Source organism: Strigops habroptila, chromosome 5, assembly GCF_004027225.2.
Source record: "Strigops habroptila isolate Jane chromosome 5, bStrHab1.2.pri, whole genome shotgun sequence".
Lineage (NCBI taxonomy): Eukaryota > Metazoa > Chordata > Aves > Psittaciformes > Psittacidae > Strigops > Strigops habroptila.
This window is the reverse complement of record NC_044281.2, coordinates 76598546-76618487: the sequence shown is the minus strand read 5'-3', so window position 1 is coordinate 76618487 and position 19942 is coordinate 76598546. Positions and strand designations below refer to the sequence as shown.

The 19942-nt window shown below is 41.4% G+C and overlaps 1 protein-coding gene across 3 annotated transcripts in view; it reads right to left on the bottom strand.

The window, feature by feature from the left end:
• The window catches only part of GRK5 (G protein-coupled receptor kinase 5), a 174160-nt gene that overhangs the window by 148171 nt on the left and 6047 nt on the right, over window positions 1-19942 (bottom strand). The gene's annotated exons all lie outside the window — the stretch shown is intronic.

Below are 19942 nucleotides of genomic sequence, written 5' to 3'. Positions count from 1 at the left end.
AAGAAACATATAAAGCAAAAAGAAACCAAGAAACCCATAGAGACATCACCCCATGTATGGAACCACAAAGGGCTTTAGAGCCCAAAATCCAAACTGGGAACCCAAATAACTAGAGTTTCCAAAGACTTTCATTCCCATTCAGTGCTAAAAGTCTTTTCCACACAGGAGAAAAGGATCTATTTATGTTTCATTAGTGCCAGTTTTGTATATACCAATAGACTGTGTGTATATAGGAGAGAGGGGAGTATGCTATGCAGCTGTGAGCTTTCTTGGCTAATTACTTGTTTTCTCTTTCGGAGCAAAATAAATACAACAACAAAATTCAACAGGGCATAACAGCACATCTATTAAGGCTGTACATTTTCCATCAGACTCCACTGGTATTTGTCTTAGCCACGCTTAGACTGAGAAACCCGGTCTATGGTATCATTCATAAACAGGAGGTGCAATGACCTGCACGAACACATATACTAAACCAAATAAAATAATACCCTGACTTGACATGGAGCAATGTAAGTTGGGATGCCAGAATGCCAGTTAACCAGATGTTAAAGTATTTAAGAAAGAACTGCCTCTTCAGCATCAAAACATTTTGTCCTAAGTCTAGAAGCATGTTACATGCCCTTAATTTGAAAGGTTTTATAGAAAACCATAGTCTGAGCTGGCTTACTTTATAAAATAAAGAAAAACACGCTTTATTTCAGCATCAGTTTTGGTAATGAGAAATGTTCCATGTCCTGAGAAGGCTTTTGGAGTTCAGAACATCTAAAAAGACATTAAAACAGTGATTTTCAAACAAAACCGTTGCAGCACTTCATACCCTCAAGCTTAACAACACTCCGGGCAGCAGCTGAATTACAAAGTTTTACAAGATGAAACAAAAGAAAGTTTTCATAAATGCCTTGCAAACACTAAACTTCTAAATCACAGACCGCAGCATGCTGTACTTGCACTAAGCAACAGATATTTCGGGTCCCAGGCTGCCAACTGGCAAAACCTGCTGGTGTTCATGTACTTTGGAAACAGGTCCCAGACTAGCTCTTAGAGCAGACTGTCTTGTGGATGATTGCCTCATGGAACAATTTAAGATGAATTCTTGAAACTCTTACCAATTTTGCTTGCAAGTCACCTTTCAGAGGTAGACTCTGAAGTCACCTATGTTCTACTTTGAAGCCAGATGCACCATTCATATGTAAACATTTCCCCATGCATAAGGGTTTGGGGAAAAACAAATCATACTCATAGATGAAAACCAAGTATCTTTCATTACTTCTCCACACACAAGTTGCTTCCCTTTGCAGTAAACATTGTCCCTAAATGATTAAAATATATTATAAATCAAAAAACAGAAAAGGAAATATTTTGCATATGCTTAATTTTACACCATAATTATTTATTAACAAAGCCTACAGATACACATTGTTACCCTTATGGGGGTTCAAACAACATTCCTACTATTTAAGATATGTTCTTTAATTTGCCCATAACTAGAGACCTTTATTAGTTCCATATTTCACTAGCAGTAATTATTGCTGGGAGCCATACATTCGTGATCTGTTCAGATTGCAGGGAGGCACCTGTGTGGATTTAAAGCTTTAAAGACATTATTGAACTGTCTGAAAACATTCGGTCCATTTAAAAGAGCAGGTTGCAAATAAAAACTTACTATCACCACTTACTTTTTCCAACACATGCTAGTATTTGATACAGCCACACAGAAGCCAATGGGGTAATGAGCTATAACTAATAACAAGTTGTAGCTGTACTTAGCTAGAGGGGAACCCACTCACTGCTCTGAGCACTGCCACAATCCACCAAATACTGTGACTCTATGAAACCTCCCAGGCCAGGAACAAATGGAGCGTTGAGTTTTCTAATTTGAGAACAAAGGTCCCAAAGCTTTCTCTCTTCCTTCTTTCTACTCCTTCACCCAACCTGGCCAATCTGACCTTCCTGGGGAGCTGTGACCTGTCCCTAAAGGGACTTTACTGCACAACAGATGCTGCAGCGCATGAGATACTGGGACACTAGGACACTAGGTTAGCTTCCTCAAACCCCACGGGATGGGACATCCTACCCAATACTGGACTTTCCTTCACTTACTCCTCTCCTGGGTGCCACAAAGGCCATCACTGATCCCATGGCTCTGCTTTGCTCCAGCACTCTGGTAGGGAGCAAAGGAGAAACCACAGCTCTCTGCACTCAATGCTGGCACTGTCCAGGCTCACAGGCTGGGACATAGCATGGGGAGAGAGAGGAAGGGGGAGGCTTAGTGCAGCTGCTTTGTCCCATACATCCTACTGCAAGAGGATGCATCACGGATCAGGAGATAGCCTGGCCACAATTGTCATGTTTAGTTGGTGTCGTGCTGTGCCAGAAGTATACTGCCCATCACCAGGCTTTACATGTCCCATAAGCGCGTGACCATGACCATGTGGTTAATGCTCTGTGGACCCTGGAAAACACCATAATGCCTGAGGGAAGTGAAGAACTCGTTACCACAGTCAGCTATGGCAGAGGTGTTCTTTGTCCAAAACCTTTCCCTCCGGATTTAGAGAGTCCTGGCTTTGTCCATATCCCCCAAAACCCTCTGTGAGAGGACAGGCTATTAATGAAGCCAACCTGTTCTTTGTTTCCTTCTTTATTTTCCATGTCTGATGTGAGGGGTCACCACCGAATTCAGTGCAAGGAGTTTGAGCAGTCGGTCATGTGCTGTGACATGGAGAAACACCAGCACAAGTGGAAAACCATGTCATAACTCTGATTCACTTCTGCATTATTAATCTTCAGCTTATTAATTTTGCCTCCAAGTATTTTGATTGCAATTTCAAAATGCATCTGAAAAGCCAATTTATGCAGCATGAACCCAACTTAAGATGCAGAAACTCTAAATCAGCTAACAGCAAAAGCCTACGTTTCTATTTCAGTGCGAGACTTGTGTTGCCAGAACACATTCAGATTGTCAAATTATTAAGTTTAGCTTTGAAACTATTTGTTTTAAATAGTTTTAAACAAGGTCCACACTGACTTTTTTGGCTGGAGTTATGATATTTCAGCTTGCAACAGTATCTCAACACACTTGAGATCCAATATCTCAATACTCATTTCTGCTACTCTTTATAAAGTTGAGATAACATTTACCTGTATGTTTCCTACAGAGGCAAAATACTTCATCTTATTTCAACGGGAGGAAGGAGCTTTATTGTTTGGAGCATATTATCATTGATGAATGATATATGATAAATTTTTTAGGTATGGATGAGGGAAATGAATAATAATAATAATAATGTCATGAAAAGCTGTGGGTTCCCACACAACAGTTACTTCTTCAGTGCTTTCAAGAGAATCTCTTTTGGTTTTTAATGTAAATGAGTTTGATGACAAAACCCAAGCATTTGAATCCTACTGCTTTCATGTGGCGTGGTCAGTGTATTCCACCTCAATTCAGTTGAGCTCAATAGGTAGCTACAGTACCAGGAACCCTTGTTTTCCACTGTATTTTATACTTGTATTTTTGGAAAGTCTCAGATCTTAATCTGCTTGGGTAAACTGTCTGTAGGAAACAAACTGCTCTCTACAACCAACGTACACTTTTTTCCTACACCATCACGGCAACTGTGGCGAAATGCTTTCACAGTTGCAGAAGTATTTGCAAGAATTCGAACAAGCGGAAGATTACTGCATGAGAGGGCAACTTTTGCTGCAGGTTATGGTCAAGAGGTGAGGTGAAATAACACAGAATCATAGGAAGGTTAGGGTTGGAAGGGGCCTTAAAGCTCACCAAGTTCCAACCCCCTCACAGGGAAGACCTTTTTCCTAATGTCTCATCTCAATCTCCCCTCTGGCAGGTTAAAGCCATTCCCCTTGTCCTGTCTCTACAGGTCCTTGTCCAAAGCCCCTCTCCAGGTTTCTTGTAGCCCCTTTAGGCACTGGGAGCTGCTCTAAGGTCTCCCTTTAAGGAGCCTTCTGTCCTCCAGGCTGCACAAGCCCAGTTCTCTCAGCCTTAACATGAATTAAGCTTATGGGCTGCAAATGTCTGCTACAAATGGGAGCCGAGATTAATGAGTGCAATGCTCAGCAGGTCTCAAGGGACCTGCAATCTACTGCTGTTTCTGTCCCAGACCCACCGTATGACCACAGGCAAGGTTCTTCTCCTTTCCCTGGCACTCTGCCTACATGGGTCTGTAGACATTAGTTAAGCTTTGTTGCTCAGAGAAAAGACTGCATCATCTCTCGCTGCGCTTGCCAATACTGAGTAGCACTAAAGGGTTCTGCATCTGCACTACTACTATCATCAGGAGTAAACAATGAATATTTCTGAAGTTCATAAAGAGGACAGGAAACACTAACAGCTACTCCTGTGAAACTACTGAGCTGTCGACACAGCCGCTAGCAGCTAACTTTGCACGAGAAGGTTGAGTGCCTGCATAAGGCTTTTCATACCTATATGCTGTTAACTACTGCTCAATGCAAAGTCTATGAGTTTACTATAAGGTTATAAGCTGCAGGATGATACTATCAACTTTAAGGTGTGCAGATATTCCCTTTCACACGTAAGCACAGAGCAGCACAAAACCTAGAAGGCAAAACAGGATTTCCAAAAGCTTTCTGAAAACTTTCAAGAATTTAATTAGGCCATTCCTACAAAGAAATAAATACTGATTTTAGTGATCAAATAAGGATAGTTAAGAAAGTGCTTGCTTTCAGTGTCTTGGAAAGAACATGATATGCTACAGCAAAGAAAGTGTTCATCTTAAAAAGTATCAGGAAGAAGCAGAAGAAATATCACCTGGATTACCTAATTCTGAGAAGAAAGAAAGATCTGGACATAGTCCTGAGGTTTCCAATCAGCCAGAGTCTACAGTGACTTCAAAAGGAAATTTGCCTGGGTGTCAGCTATAGGAATGTTCCTTGAGCTGCTTGGACATTAATCATGATTCCTCCATAAGATAATTAACGATGACACAGATTACTTTACTTCCTGACACGGCACAGCTAATTGAGGAACCAGGCTGCAAAATTAGTCATAACAATTAAATAGGGGATGATTCCTGAGTAAGTGGGGTAAGTTACTGCAGACTACACTGATCTGTGTATTACAAATTACTACAAAGCAAATAAAACACTCCAATTTTTACACAGAAAAACCACATGCAGCTCTACAGCAGAAGGGGACATCATTGCATACTCTATGTTTTCCATGTTACAGAAACACTTGCATTAATACACCTTATATTAGATCCTTAAGCTCAGCTGCTTTACAGAATATAGGTCTGCTACTAAAGAGATTTTGGCCATGAAGGATTAAACAGTCGACTCTGAAGTCTTGGGTGACACGGTCTAGTGTGAGGCATCCCAACCCAAACCATTCTATGATTCTATGATGAGCAAAGCTAACTGGTGGTAGAGACCATTCTCCTGCTCTCTAGCCTCATCTATCATGACTTACAAGATGAAGAAGATCAAGTCTTGTGTGCCAGTGCTGGGACACACAACTAAGAACAGTGCTTGGCAGCCTGCTCCCACTCTGGTTTCAGTCTCCTGAATCCTTTCCTCTTTCCAGGTGCAGGATTTACTCATGGTTAGAAAATTGCTCACCTTCCAACTGCTCTCAGTCCCCTCTTAAACAGCCACATGTACCCTGCTATGTCTCCCAAGCTTGAGAGTTCCTTGTTCTCCAGGGGCAGCACAAAGGACCCTGGAGGACATTGAGCCCTCTCACCTTGCCCCTTCCCAGTCTGGCAGTGCCTTGGCTGCCAGGGAATTGTGTTGAGCCTATGCCAGAGGGTACCAAGCACTGTACAATAGCAGTGATGCAGCAAAGGGAAAGCAGTTCCCACCTTTCATCTTGCTCAAAGCCCACTTACAGCATCCTTTCAAGGATCTTTCCTCAAAATTATAGCAGACTGCAAGCATTCAAACAAGTCAAGGAACTGGACAATCCATGCAGCTCAGTTTGTTTGCCTTGCAAGCAAAGCCAGGATGAAGAAACAGGTGTTAGATCCACCAAAGATTGGATTACAGCTTTAATATTCAGCTGAAGGAATGGGCAGGGGCTGTACAGCTGCTCAGGGGAGGACAAGCCCCACATCACGGCCTGGTCCTTGCTAACTCCTACCACAGTGAGAAGGAATTTCAGGTCCCCTGAAACTATTTTCTCTGCCTTGTCGACAAGGGTAGAAAGTTGCCTGTATTTGGCCTGTTTGTATGCAAGGGACTGCAGAGGAGAGGAGTCCACAGCACTCAGGAACACCTTATAGCCCCTGCATGGCAAAATGTGATTAATGTTCCAATTCTGATTAAAGTTACTAGAGAAAAGACCATTTCCAAATAATTTCTAGACCACAACCAGGCAAAAGAATAAGCTTCTACAATACTAGAAGATACACAGTATTATTATGTCTTCATGAAAAATATGTAGAATAAGGCAGATTTAGATAGCTACATACAGGAACATTTATAAATGACAGCACGTTCACAGTCACAGGTCACATCCATCACTACTCACTACATTGTGATGGTTGGTATGTGGAAAACCCCTGGCCAGAAAGGGAGCTGCTCAAATAACACTGCTTCATCTTTTGAAGCAAGGTAGAATCAGAGCACGAATTACCATAAGGTCTGTGCCAGTTGTTAGAGATTTTGTCATGGAAATCTAGGCATTTGATTACATTGTAAATATTCAGATACCAGTCTGGTCAACCAGACTGATCCTTCCTGTTGGCAGGTTAGGGATAAGTTAATGGATTCTTGTCTTTAGTCTAAAAATAGAGGTTCAGGACCCTGCAAGAATGGTAAAACCACTAAATTGAAAAGTTGAGGAGAAAACTCAAAAAAAACAACAGACTTCACACAGTTCTACAGCTCTGGTTGTATCTGTCCACTTCCCACGGGAACACAAAAAGGTATATTTACTGTTTTGAAGAACATTAGGTATACAGGGCAAATAAGACAGGGCTTCATAGAGAGTCCAGAGGTTGAGAGGAGTCAAAGCTCACATCTGTGCCAGTGTGCATCATCAGCTGCAGCCCAGGATGGAAAATCTGGAATGATCTCCATGTTGTTCACAACTCTTAGCTTTCCACAAACTCCTTTTGGGAGAGTCTCTATGTCCCCTCTGCCACACTGCCCGCTCGCTCCAGCCTGGTAAGATCACCAACACAGACAGACCGCAGCAAACTGTATTAGGGATCTCTGTGCTCAGCCCATTGACACAAAGTGATTACTAATACACATGCATAAGTAGTAAGATGGGCCTTTGGCTTATTTGTCAAAAGTGAAAGGAGATGGAACCCGAATATGGTTTTTTGTGCCTTCAGCTTAAAAAAAAAAACCAAAAAAAACCCAACAAAAAACCCAATAAAATGTTGATGATTTTGCTGTGTTCCATTAAATAAAATATAATTGAGCTTGAATTGAGCCTTTGGCTCCTGCCCAAATTTTGAGGCTTCCTTCATTTGAAAGAAAACAAATACACGCTTCATGCAGAAGATCGAGACAGTGGAATAAGACAGGAGCTGTTGGGAAGATCACCACAGAGCTGCGTTGAGCCAAAGAAAGCTTCTGATACTGAAAAGAATGAATAAAAACTACAAGGTTATGGCACAGAAGAGGAAAGTCATTCCCTTTCCTTCAAATCAAGAGTCAAGTGCAGCATCAGATGAGCCTTAAGCACAATCAAAACTGGGAAAAAAAAACAAAAAGAGGGAAAAAATAATCAGAAGATCTTTTCCATGACTCACACCAAGGAGTACTTTCTAGACTGCAAAACCCCAAGGAAAGTAGGTAGAAAAGGAGGGGCACATCGGCTGTGGCTCCTTTGCGATTGTTATTACTGACTGCAGCAAACATATCAAGCAGGATTTGTGGTCTAGAGGATGCCTTAAATGGAAGAGATTAATATTTTATACAGTAAAAGTATCAAAGATATTTCAAAGGACGGACAAAACATGCAAAGATGCAACTGTGGCCACTTCTAAAATCTATTTTAAATATCTATTTAAGAGCTGAATTTGCACCCATTGAATAGCGTCGTGGAGTGCAGTGGCATTATTCTCCAACTACGACAAAGAGTATAAGATTCTAGTCCTAAAATTAATAGCTGTGTTTACAAGGTCTTTAAGATGCTGCTTATTTTTATTCAGTGAATCATTGCCCTTCTTTACAAAGTATATTTCATTAATCTTAGCGATGCACACAAATCTCAGTGGAGTTGCTCTGCTTACATACCAAATCTGAAGTTCTAAGTCTAAACTATTTGTCATAGTATTCAACTCCAATAAAATCTGTATTTATTGGAAGATGCCATTTCCTCACATTCTCTTTAATAAAAACAACTGATTCCTGTCAAGCTGTTCCTCTCCCTCGTCCCCCTTCCCAGAGGAAAACAAAAAGCAAAATTCACTCCTGTGCAAAAATTGTGCAATCCTAGAAATTAGCTTTATCCTCCAGCTGAACTTCATCTACTAAGATCAAATGAAACTTCATCTGCAATGAGATACTAGAGAAGTTAATACATCACTTCTTGTGGGTTTTAACACATCATTCGTGATTTGCAATCAACCTGGATCAAAAGGTCCAGTGGTGATAGTGCAGATCTGTGTTAGCAAAGTGTCTGCAAATCTCATCATGTTTTTAAACAAGCAAAACCTCCTTAAAGAAGGAGTTTTCCCATAATTATCTGCTGGAATTTGGTGTCAGGCCCTCTAACTACTCATACAAAATGTAACTTTACACAAGGGATGTGAAGCATTTACATCCACTGATGAGCAATTGCTCACCTTCTGGGACTATTCACATCTGAAATTTATTAACCTGCTTTAGTGTTTGTAGGATGGCATCTTCAGCTGGCACCTGCACTAGCAGATTCACACAGGCAGCACTGCAGCCTTCTACACTCCCTCTTTACAGATGCAATACTGCATCTGAGTGATAACCTCTAGCACAGAGCTTAACAAAGGGCAGAGATCAAAGCTTCGCTGTCTGCCCTCCTGGGTATCCAGCCCTAGAAACATGCCAGACCTCTCACATTTGGTTCTTCCCTGCTCAGAATATGCCTTTTAACAGAGCTTAATATCCAGTATTTCATTCCCAATTTTAATTCTTTCTCCACTCACTGTATCTAAAAACTGAAATAAAAATCACTAACTATTTTTGAAAACTTAGGCCAGAGACTCTGAACACAAACATGTTCTGTCCTCACCTTATAAAATATTTCTGGGCTTCTAAATAAGCTTCATGCCTTCTCACAGCTGGTAAACATTTGCTTAAAGATACATTCAAACAATCCCTTTGCAAAGGATTTGTAACATATAGACTTGAACGTCACTTTGGAAGGGTCATTTACACAGCACATCCATAAGGTTTAAAAAGCTGCCTTCTGTTTATTCTAAACTTTCCAATTACCAGTTTGTTTATACCAACCACCATAAGGAGGTCTTAGGGAGGTCACTCAAGAAATAATATATTCCTCCATCTCCTTTCCCAGCTATGTTCACAAAGCCAGAGTTTACTTCCTTCACTTGACTCCATAAATAATCCCAGTGTCACAGAATTATTACCTGTAAACTGCTAATAAGCAAGAATAAACTACTAGCAAATTGAAATCATGGCAAGATCAGACATTTAAGTGTTGTGCAGTCATATTATGCCATTCCTTTTAGGCAATCTGCAGTGCCACAAAAGAGTTTCAAGCAGAACATAGCTCATACCTGCACTACACACACCAGCAGTCCTTCGAGACATCTAGTATTTACGATACACAGAGACAGAGATGTGCTCCCCACGAGAGCTGGAGGAAAACAGCATCCCAAAAGAGGAAAACAATATGCTGAATCCATCAAAGTTTGTTACTTCATAGACTTTTCACAGCCAAACAAACATTTTGCAGCTGGAGGTTTGCATGAGCCAGAACAACAAACGTCCCAAGATCCACTAGAGGTTTCAGATAGGCTGCCTGATGGGAGAGGTTGATCCTGTGCATGTATGCATGGACAGAGGTATTTAGTGTACAGGTCCTGAAGAATAATTACCTGAAACCACCTATTTTCTTTTAGTTCCTTTTTTCCCCCCAGGGTTGGCAGGGTTTGGGAGCCGGGTAGAAGATTTGGGTTGGGTTTATTTTTATAAGCACATTGCAGCCAGTGGCCTACTGGCATGTATCATGCTCCTCTGTGGCATTAGAAGTGATTGCTGACCTTACAACAGCTTCAGATGGTCAGAGATTTGATGAGTAAATTCAAACAGTGCTCGTTTCAAGTGTTCACCTGGGATTTGTCTTTCAGTCCTTGGTGCAACCCTGATGTTGTTTTCCCAATCCTCAGATGACACAGGGATGGCTCCTTCGAATACTGCCATCAGCTGGCAAATTCCAACATTTCTCATTCAGAGGTTTCTGCTTTTCTCCTCCACCTCTGGAACAAGTTGGCTGCAGTCAAAGCTGCTTGGGCAGGCGGCTTTTGATGCTTCTGAACAGTGGGTTTTTGGCAATGACCTTCAACAATTCTTAAGGAACTAAACTGTTTCTGGAGAGGAGACCCTGCTGCGAGTCAGTAGCAGCTGGCAAGATGGGAAATCAAGGATAAGACTTAGTGGAGCGAGGCTGCTGGTGGGGTGCACAGAGATCTGCAATAGAACTCAGACTGTTCAGACTTCACATTATTAATGGTCTGGAAAAGAGATGTACAGCAAGATGACATTTGCCACCAAGCTGAATTTCTTCAGGACAGTTGTAACAAAGAAGCCTGTGAAGAGCTGCAGCAGCATGCTGCAGTATTGAATCACTTAGGAGTTAGGGGAATAAAAAGAGATTAAATTCTGTGTCAGACAGCACTATATTGCACATGAAGGAAGAAAACTCTTGCTACATACACAAACAACGGGCTTTCAATTAAGCACTGCAGCTCAGGAGACATTTCTGAGGTTACTGTCAGTAGGCCTAGTAATGAATACTTGTGACACTGGGGAAAAAAGCAAACATCAGGTTAAGACTGTGACAAGAAGAAAGTACAAACTGATCAGCATCACTGTGCCACTGACCACAGCACACACAGGGCATGTGCTGTGTAGTTTTGATCACCCATTTCAAAAGGATACAGAATTAGAAGGTGTGACGGGCCAGAGGTGATAGACATGGACCTTCCTGCCTGGAGAAAGACTACTAAGGGGATGTGATAACAGGTTACAAAATCATGAATGATCTAATAAAGATTAGGGCAGAAGCAATGAAATCAACATGTTAAAAGAGAAAATATTTGATCTGTGGACAATTCCCTTTCTTTCCTAGCCAAGACACTTCCACATCTTCACAATGAGTGCTTTCTGAGGTTGCCAAAACATAAGTCATACATCAACTGAGAGTCCCTCACGAAGTACACATGTGGGGAAGCTTGCATGCTTTTGTTACATGATGGAACTCATTGCCACAGGAAGCTGCTCAGGCCAAAATTACAAATGTGGTCAAAAAACGGATTAAACAAATACATAAAGGGTAGGTCCCTCTATTAAAGACCATAGGGAAAAGCCACCTTCTCCTCAGGAAGTCCTTAGAGTGTGAGGCTGAAAAGATAGGCTTGGGGAAGGATTGTTCTATCCATGCCTTCCCTCGGGCACCTGCCAATGACACGTGTCAAGAAGGAATTTTACTCCAAATGCTTTCCTGTTCTATGACAAGCTTTCCAAACCAGAGAGCTAAAGTTTGTGGTTTGGGTTTTTTTTAAGTCCTAAACCACTCCTACGTATCACATTGAGGAGATGCACACTAAATGCACAAGGCTTCCAGGAAAGGTGTACTGTAACCTTGAGAGAAGCTTACATCATACGTAAGTCATCTGGATAGCTCTTCCCAAAACTTGGCGGCTGGTGAAATTAAGCAAGCACAAACTTTCCCAGATGTGTGCTTCATGAGGAATTCTCAGTCAACGTATGATTTATAACTTGGCATCCTCAGAAAACACAGAATCATGATTCAGAGATCAAATGTAGATGTGGAATTGCTATGGAGGGAGACAAAAAAGGGTTCATTCATAGATTAATCCAAACTCCTGTATTTCCACTTCCAAATGTTGCACTGGACAACTATTCTTCCTTTAAGAGTAAGAAGGTTAAGGCTGAGTCTTCAGAATCTCTTAATTTTCCATAAATGTTAGCCAAACAAAATTTCCTGTGCAAAACCTTGCACGGTGAGCAATTGCATTTTTGCACCATGCTTCACACAGAGAAGGTGGTTGTTCCATTGGATTCCTGCTAGAGAAAGGTTTGCCATGGAGGTAGCAAGATCACCCCTACAGAAAGCAACCCTACTGATTTCTAGTGTGCTTACTACTAGAATCTCTGCTGCTGGACCAAAGCAGCCAACCTCATAGAGACCAAGAGCACTGGAAGAGAAATAAATAAGAAGAATCTATAACAACCAACACTAAAGAAAACTGAAGAAAGCATGTTGACTGAAAGGAATTCCCAAGTTAAACTTTGTCCCCAGTAAGAAATAAAACCAAACCTATGAGAGAGCAGGAAGAAAAGCAATGGGAAGAAACCCCAGACAAAATTGAATGACAAGCATTGAACAGCACCACTATGAAACACATACATATATCTTCCACAGATATTTTGGGAGCTTTGGATAAACTATGATTTAGTCTAGCATCCATTCTTTCCAACTCATCTGCTTGTTAAAGATGTCAGTTCCCTTGCACTGCCTACAGGAGTATTTTGACAGAAGCATGACTGAGGACACATTAGTGTTGTTTTCACTTGGCATCATTGAAACCTTTTGTTTCTAAATCTCCTCCTCGTCCACCTGCATTTCTCTTTACTTTTTTCCACAAGATGAGATTCTCCATCAGTGCCTTCTGCAGGTGCTGCCATGTGAACACAACTATAATGCCACAGAGTTTCCCCATTCTCCTTGCAGGTAATCCCTTTCCTGTGACACACTAGATGGCTAGATAGAATTGAGGGAACACTCTCAGTCAGGCAGAGTCTAAAGCTTTCATTGTATTAAACCTTTCCTATAGAATCATGAAGGTCTCCTATAACACAGGCACAGGGGGAGGACAATTTAAATTGTTTTAGATAGGAGCCTTGTCACACAGACTAAACTCTGCCCAAAGAACAACCAAGGATAATACAAGAGAGAAAACACATAAAGCCTCAGATGTGTCCAGTAAACTAACATTTAATCCAGTGCAATTATATATACTTTAAACAGTACGTCAAAGGCTTCTCAAATTCAGAGGTGGTGTCAGAAACAGGGACAGGGTCCCTTCCAAGCCAAACTATTCTATGATTCTATCACAGGGAAAATAAACTAGAAAGATTAGAAAGCGGGAAGAATAAAATATGGGAAATGCAGTCTAGCGAAGTTTAGGCTACTGTAACAGAGAGAGGAAGCAAAATCATCCAGATTTATTCACTGGGAGAATGACGCTAGGAAAAGGGGAATGGTTCAGGAGCATTGGGAGCTAGTAAACAGCATCCCAGAAGTCACCGTGCTACATGCCCACACAAGATAGAGAATGGTGCTTTGAGTAGTTAAGCAAAAGAAGTATTGTCCCCAAAATAGGGTAACTTCTAGAATTGTAACATAACCTCAGCCTACCAGGAAAAGCCAAGCTCATGGTGAAATCATGCATTCAATGGGCCCCAAGAGAATACTCAACCAACGCAAAAAATAGCTGCTATGCTTATTAACTGCCTCTTCAGCATCCTCAGGACAACAGGGAACTCCGTAAGCAACCACACTGATGGAAACTACTCAAATATCCTCGTGTACCCTCTTCCCCAGGGCTCCTCCCCATTTGACCAGTTATATCAGCTGATTTTGAGGTGGGACTGAGCAAGGACCAGATTCGGATCATCTACACAGCCAACTCCGTCCCTAGGGACACCTCCTAGGAACCCACTGCTGGGACTGGAATTGTCCTGTTAAACTTGATGGGAGGATGAGAAACAGTATCTGGAGAATGAAAACTCTACAAAAGGGATTAGATGAGTACAAGATAAGAGCAAGGAAAATCTAACCAGAAAAAATCATGAATTCTTGGACTGCAAAAAACCTTCAAGAAATAGACTCATGAACAGTCATTTTTATACCAAACCTGCTTCAAACCTTAAGAAGTGTGTGGAGGACAAGGGACAAAAATGACATAGTAGGCATTTCCCCATGGATGCCAGTAGTTTGTTTCACTTCAGCTATATCAGTGCAATTTTACTGACTGGAACAGCACTGCAGCAGTGAGGACTGACTGATCCCTGAGCACAAACCAGCTGCTTTCCCAACCACCAAGAAGCCCCTTCATGAAGTCCATGGAACTACTCATGTAGAGCAAACGCACCTCTAGGTGCTGGAAATGATGAATAGACAAATTGTTCAGCCTTCACTGTGCCACTGAGAAGTTAGCAGTGAATATTTTCATCCCAGAGCACAGACAGCCACCCTTTCCTTCATTAGTATTATTTGCATTATTCACTCCCAGGTCTGAATTGAGTCTTGAGTAGTTGTGTGTATTTCTAGTCCTTTTAGCCTGCCCTTCTTCCCCAAATAAATGCTTGTGTCAGTTTCTTCAACTATATCTGAAGAGACATTATATGAACTAGAAGCAGCTGAGCTGCTTCTACAGTTCACAGCCTCATCCATCTTCTCCCTCACCTCTGCTTTGTTCCATCCTTTCATTTTAACAGGCAACTCTACGGATTGATTTCCCCCCACCCAAAATTAAGCAAGATACCCATCAAAATTAAAATACCCATCATCTTAGCAATATTTTCTTTAGAATGTTGACTTGAATTTTGGTTTCCCTGCCTGATCTTTCTCACAGAGCAGTATGCATTTTTAAACCATCCAAGCAAAATAATTACAAAGATAATCCAGCTGAGTGTAATCAAACTGCAGGGTTCTTTATTTTCCTGGCCTTTTCATTTAATTTCACATCCTGTGGTCTTAAAGAAATATTAGGATTATATCATCTTGTTATTGTTGAGATTATGCGCCTGTAAAAATACAGAGCAATCGATTCTCTTCTTGCCAACTGCCACACAGAAAACTCAGAGTATACAGAATAGATCCAAGGGAAGATCTCATAGATGAGCACGAGTAAGATCTTTAGCTCCTGTTTTCATTAACAGGAAAAAAAAGGATGGAAGGGTAGTAGTTCCTACCCAGAACCCTTGTTTGTTTGTTGGATTTGACTACTATTTTCTGAAGGCAGTAGCTGCTTTGATAAAATAATTTGCTTTTAAACTTTTTCAATGCACTGATGTGGATCCTGATGTGATTTTGTTTTAGCCATGGAAATAATCCCATTGACTTTAGCATCACTCCTTGCACATAAATTAGAGCTTCAGAAGGTTTCTTTGGATCAATACAAGCCAGAAGTCATTCACAGAGTAACTCTGACGTAAAAAGAGGATAGGAGAAGAATCAGCTACATGCCTAAATAAATAAGGTCAGCCAAGCAATAAAAAATACTACTTCTGGCTCTACACATGCAGAAAGACCCTTCCTACATCTTAGCAGTCAGCTCTGGGATTTACGAGGACCAGAGCACATCTGCATTAGTAAGTCTGAATACACAACTGGCGCTTCAGACCCTCCACTGCAACAGAGTTCTCAGCACGCAGATGTTCATCTTCTGAGTTGGAGAAAGAGAAATCATTAGCAGATCTTAGCTAGCAAAGCATACCTCAAAAGGGAGCTCATCTTCCAAGAAGACCGAAATGATGCAGGGGTAAGGGGTTGGCTTGGTTTTTGGAGTTTTTTGTTTGGGTTTAGTAGTAACCCATTGTGCTGCCCACAGGTATAACGGAAAACAGAAGCAAGGTCAGGCACCAAAGAGGTATAACATATCTCCAGGGCTTAGAGAAAACAAAGTCAGACCTGTTGCATTCCTCTTTAGCTGTTTCTTCTTCATTGCCTTCAAAAGGGGGCAACACAAACACATCCACCAACCCCCTGGTGACAAAGGCATGGACGCTTGTGGCAGGGCCCATCTCAGGGCTAGGCTGTGATGGAGGCTTTCATTCTGGAGCTGTACAAAGACACATGTTAGTTTGGTCCAAGTGCTGCTGGCCTGGTAATGCTTAGTAGAGCATCCCTAAAACCACCTTTTTCACACATTTTTGCCTAAGAATATTTTTAGAATATTTTAGAATTAGAATATTTTTACTTGATACAAAAAGCTACAGAGAGTCACAAAATTATGTCTATGCCTTAAGTACTGAAATATCTTCTCTGAAGGGACAATTTCAGCAACTAATTCAAACCTTCTCAGGAAAGGAGCATAGTGATAACAAAGACAGGAGTCTCTTCCTAGATTTACTATTTTGCACTTGAGGAAAGCAATCACAAGATTAATGGAGCAGATATAAGCAGCTCGATTCAAACCTCCATGGTTAATATCTGTTCTAGAAGTTTCACTAGCTAATGGCTTCTATGTGTTAATAACCTGAGAGGCCACCACAGCTCAGCACTAAGTATGTTTTTTATAAATGCCTACAAATTCAACAAACTAGATAGTAATTAGGCCATAACATCACAGGTCATAGAATCAGAGTCACAGAATGGTTTGGGTTGGAAGGGAGCTTAAAGCTCATCCAGTTCCAACCCCTTGCTGTGGGCAGGGACACCTTCCACTAGCACAGGTTGCTCCAAGTCCCATCCAAATTCTACAGCAACAACACCCATGAAGAGACATAGTCCTCTCTTCAGTAGCGAGGTTTGGGTGGAAGAAGTCTTCGGTTCTCCAGCATTACCCCACCCCATGACTGCAAACTGGTGCAGTTGACCACAGGGAGAACCCTAAAGAACAGAGTGCCCACCAAAGACATGGCTATAACAGCGGCAGCTCTAACTTACTCTGCATCGACCCTGCTATTAAAAAATATCATGGAAAAGGATTTCAAGCCAGTTCTACACACACATAGACACACACACTTGCTTTAAGCCAGGTATGGCTGCAGAAATAAGTCCTTGTGTAAAAGGAGATCTTAAAGTCATTCAGACTTACATACCCCTTTCACAAAGGCCTGAAGAATCCTGTTCTCTGAATTTCCTTGATTAAAATATAATGAAATATTCTGGATCTTCTGGATATCTTTTTCCCCGAAAAAAGAAATGGCTACAGGCTTGGCAATCTCTTTTTTAAACTACTGCTTAAAAGCACCCTGTTGCATCTGGAGTAATGGCTGATCCCATTCTTGAAATACTTTTACGCTATTGCAGCCGTGACAGCTTTACTTGACCTCCAAAAAGAAAACTAAACTGAGTCACTACATGCAAGTTTCCTCTGCTTAGAGGGGTGTTTTCCTTACAAAGTACTTGTTTTTTAAATGAAGGGATTGAGGACAGGACCTTAGATTCTGCATTTAACACACTGGTTAATGAAGTTGCTAAAGTCAAGTTGCAATAACCATATTCCCTGTGGGGTTTTGGCTGTCACTACAGTCACCTTCTCTCCTTCAAAATATGCTTTTCATTGTTCTACTGCCTTTTTTCCAGTTGCTCTGCAGCCAAGTTCTTGGAAAGCAATCACGCTTCTTGTTGAGGATTTATTGCTAGTCTTCTGCCAATAAGGACACACACAAATCTCTCCTGTGATCATCCCGCAAAAGCAAGCTAAAAATACAGCAATTTATGAACAGGCACATTTCACATATTATATGGCAGCAGTGTGCACTCATCAAAAAGCACTGAGATAGATAAAAGAAGGGCACTCCCTTTGGCTAGGCCAATCAACGGCTCTGTGTGGGTGCCATAAATAAGCTTATTTGAGAATTCCAGTCTACCTAAAAAGGGGAGAAAAATGCATCTGTGTTGTGGTCTAGTGGTTGAAGAACTATTTTTCTTATTTTTACCAGGTTTACATGGTAAACTTTGTACTTTAGAAACCCCAGTTCTGAGTAAAACAGTATCTTCCAAACTGGCTGTTTTAAAGCTAATAACTGTGATGACTAACTTATTTATCACTATAACTTTAAAGTGGTGGGAATTGTCAGTCTGTTTGTACAAAGGACATTGCAGTTTCAAAGTGAAGCTGTATTTGGGTTTAGAAACATGTTTCAGGTTGTCTAAGAAAGCTCATGCACACAGAAGCCGCAGGTAACACAAGGGAAGACTGATCTTACGGCTGGGAAGGAATGGATCATGAGGAAGAGTATCTAGGTAATCACCATGTTTATCTGACCATATAGTTTGGTTTTCATACAAACATCATGGCTTAGTCATCAGCCTCTTTGAAAGACTTATCTTTTATCTTATTGCTTTTGACAGGCAGGGCCAGATTCATGAGTCTGTGGATGTGTTTTAAAGCTTCCCTGGGTTAGGGCTATTAAAGTTCCTCTGAAACAGCAGGGGACTCAGTCCCTGGTCTCTCCTGAACCCCTTGATTCTCATTATGTCCTCTGTCCAACACCTTAAATTGGGAAAACAAACTGGGATTCATTCACCAACATGGATTCACTGCCAACAGGACAGTGTATATCTCCATCACTAATGGCTACACAATTCTGTGGTTCAGATGTGATGGCTGAGGCTCAGAAACAAGGCAGCTAATGAAAAGATCCAGATAAATGTTTCACCACTTTATAATCTGAGGTTCTTACTAAACCCAAAATGACTGATATTGTTATTATTCTGCTTTTCTTATGATTCTTATCTTTCTTGTCTTCCTTTCTCTGCTTATTCTTTTCCCCAGGCAACACGAGATAGCCTCAAATACCTGTTTGGTTCCTTTAATTACCCCAGATGTATTTTCTATTCACTCCTAAAAGGGACTAGTGAGTTGTGAAATGGGATTTTGCATCCAAGAAATGAGAAATGATAACTGAGGACTCCGTACAAACTTATTCCTAATAAATCATAAATGAACTTTCAAATGCAACAAAACTCCAATTTCTATGTGTTCAGACTGGCAGACCCCTGAGTATAACAAGTAACTTATGTGTAATTTTGTGTCGAAAACGTTGTAGTCTGCAAAAAGTTGAAGATCGCCTGAAATTTATTCCCTGCTCGAAACTATTGAGTGAAATACATTTTTGTATGTGAACGGCATTTTGTTGCTCCAAGAAGATTACTCATGTATCACGTGGCATCAGTTAATTCTGGGTGTGCTTCTCATTGTAATCATCAGGATTCAAGTGCAAGTATTTGTATAACAGTTATAAAACTTGCTTCTTGGTATTTCAGCTAAAAAAGTTCACTTTGCATCAGGGGTTGCTTCAGTACAACTCAGTCACAAAAGAACTTACACAACGGACCACAGAAAAAATGCTACTGAGGCCAAAGCAAATGGGTTGCAAAATTTAAACCAATATTTGCTAGAAAATGTTTGTGGTGGTCACTGAACCCTGCTTCTGAATCCCTCACAGAAGCCCTCACCGCTGGACTGAACATTGCAGGCCTACCTATACCTGCCTTTGAAACCAACCTGAAAATTGCCTTTTGCTGCTGACATTGGGTTTGTGTTCTCCTTGACATTGTGACAAGGAAAAAACCTGCGTTACCTAAAGTCTGGAGAGTGCATTCCATAATTTTCCTTCTTCTCACAGTATTATAAAATCAAGACTGGTTTGGGTTGGAAGGGACCTTAAAGCTCATCCAGCTCCAACCCCCTGCCATGGGCAGGGACACCTTCCACTAGAGCAGGTTGCTCCAAGCCCCTGTGTCCAACCTGGCCTTGAACACTGCCAGGGATGGGGCAGCCACAGCTTCTCTGGGCACCCTGTGCCAGCACCTCAGCACCCTCACAGGGAAGAACTTCTGCCTCAGAGCTCATCTCAATCCCCCCTCTGGCAGGTTAAAGCCATTCCCCTTGGCCTGTCCCTACAGGCCCTTGTCCAAAGCCCCTGTCCAGGGGCCCCTTTAGGCTCTGCTCTAAGGTGTCCCCTTCAGGAGCCTTCTCTTCTCCAGGCACATGTGCAAGTACCACATTGTAGGCACCAACCCCCA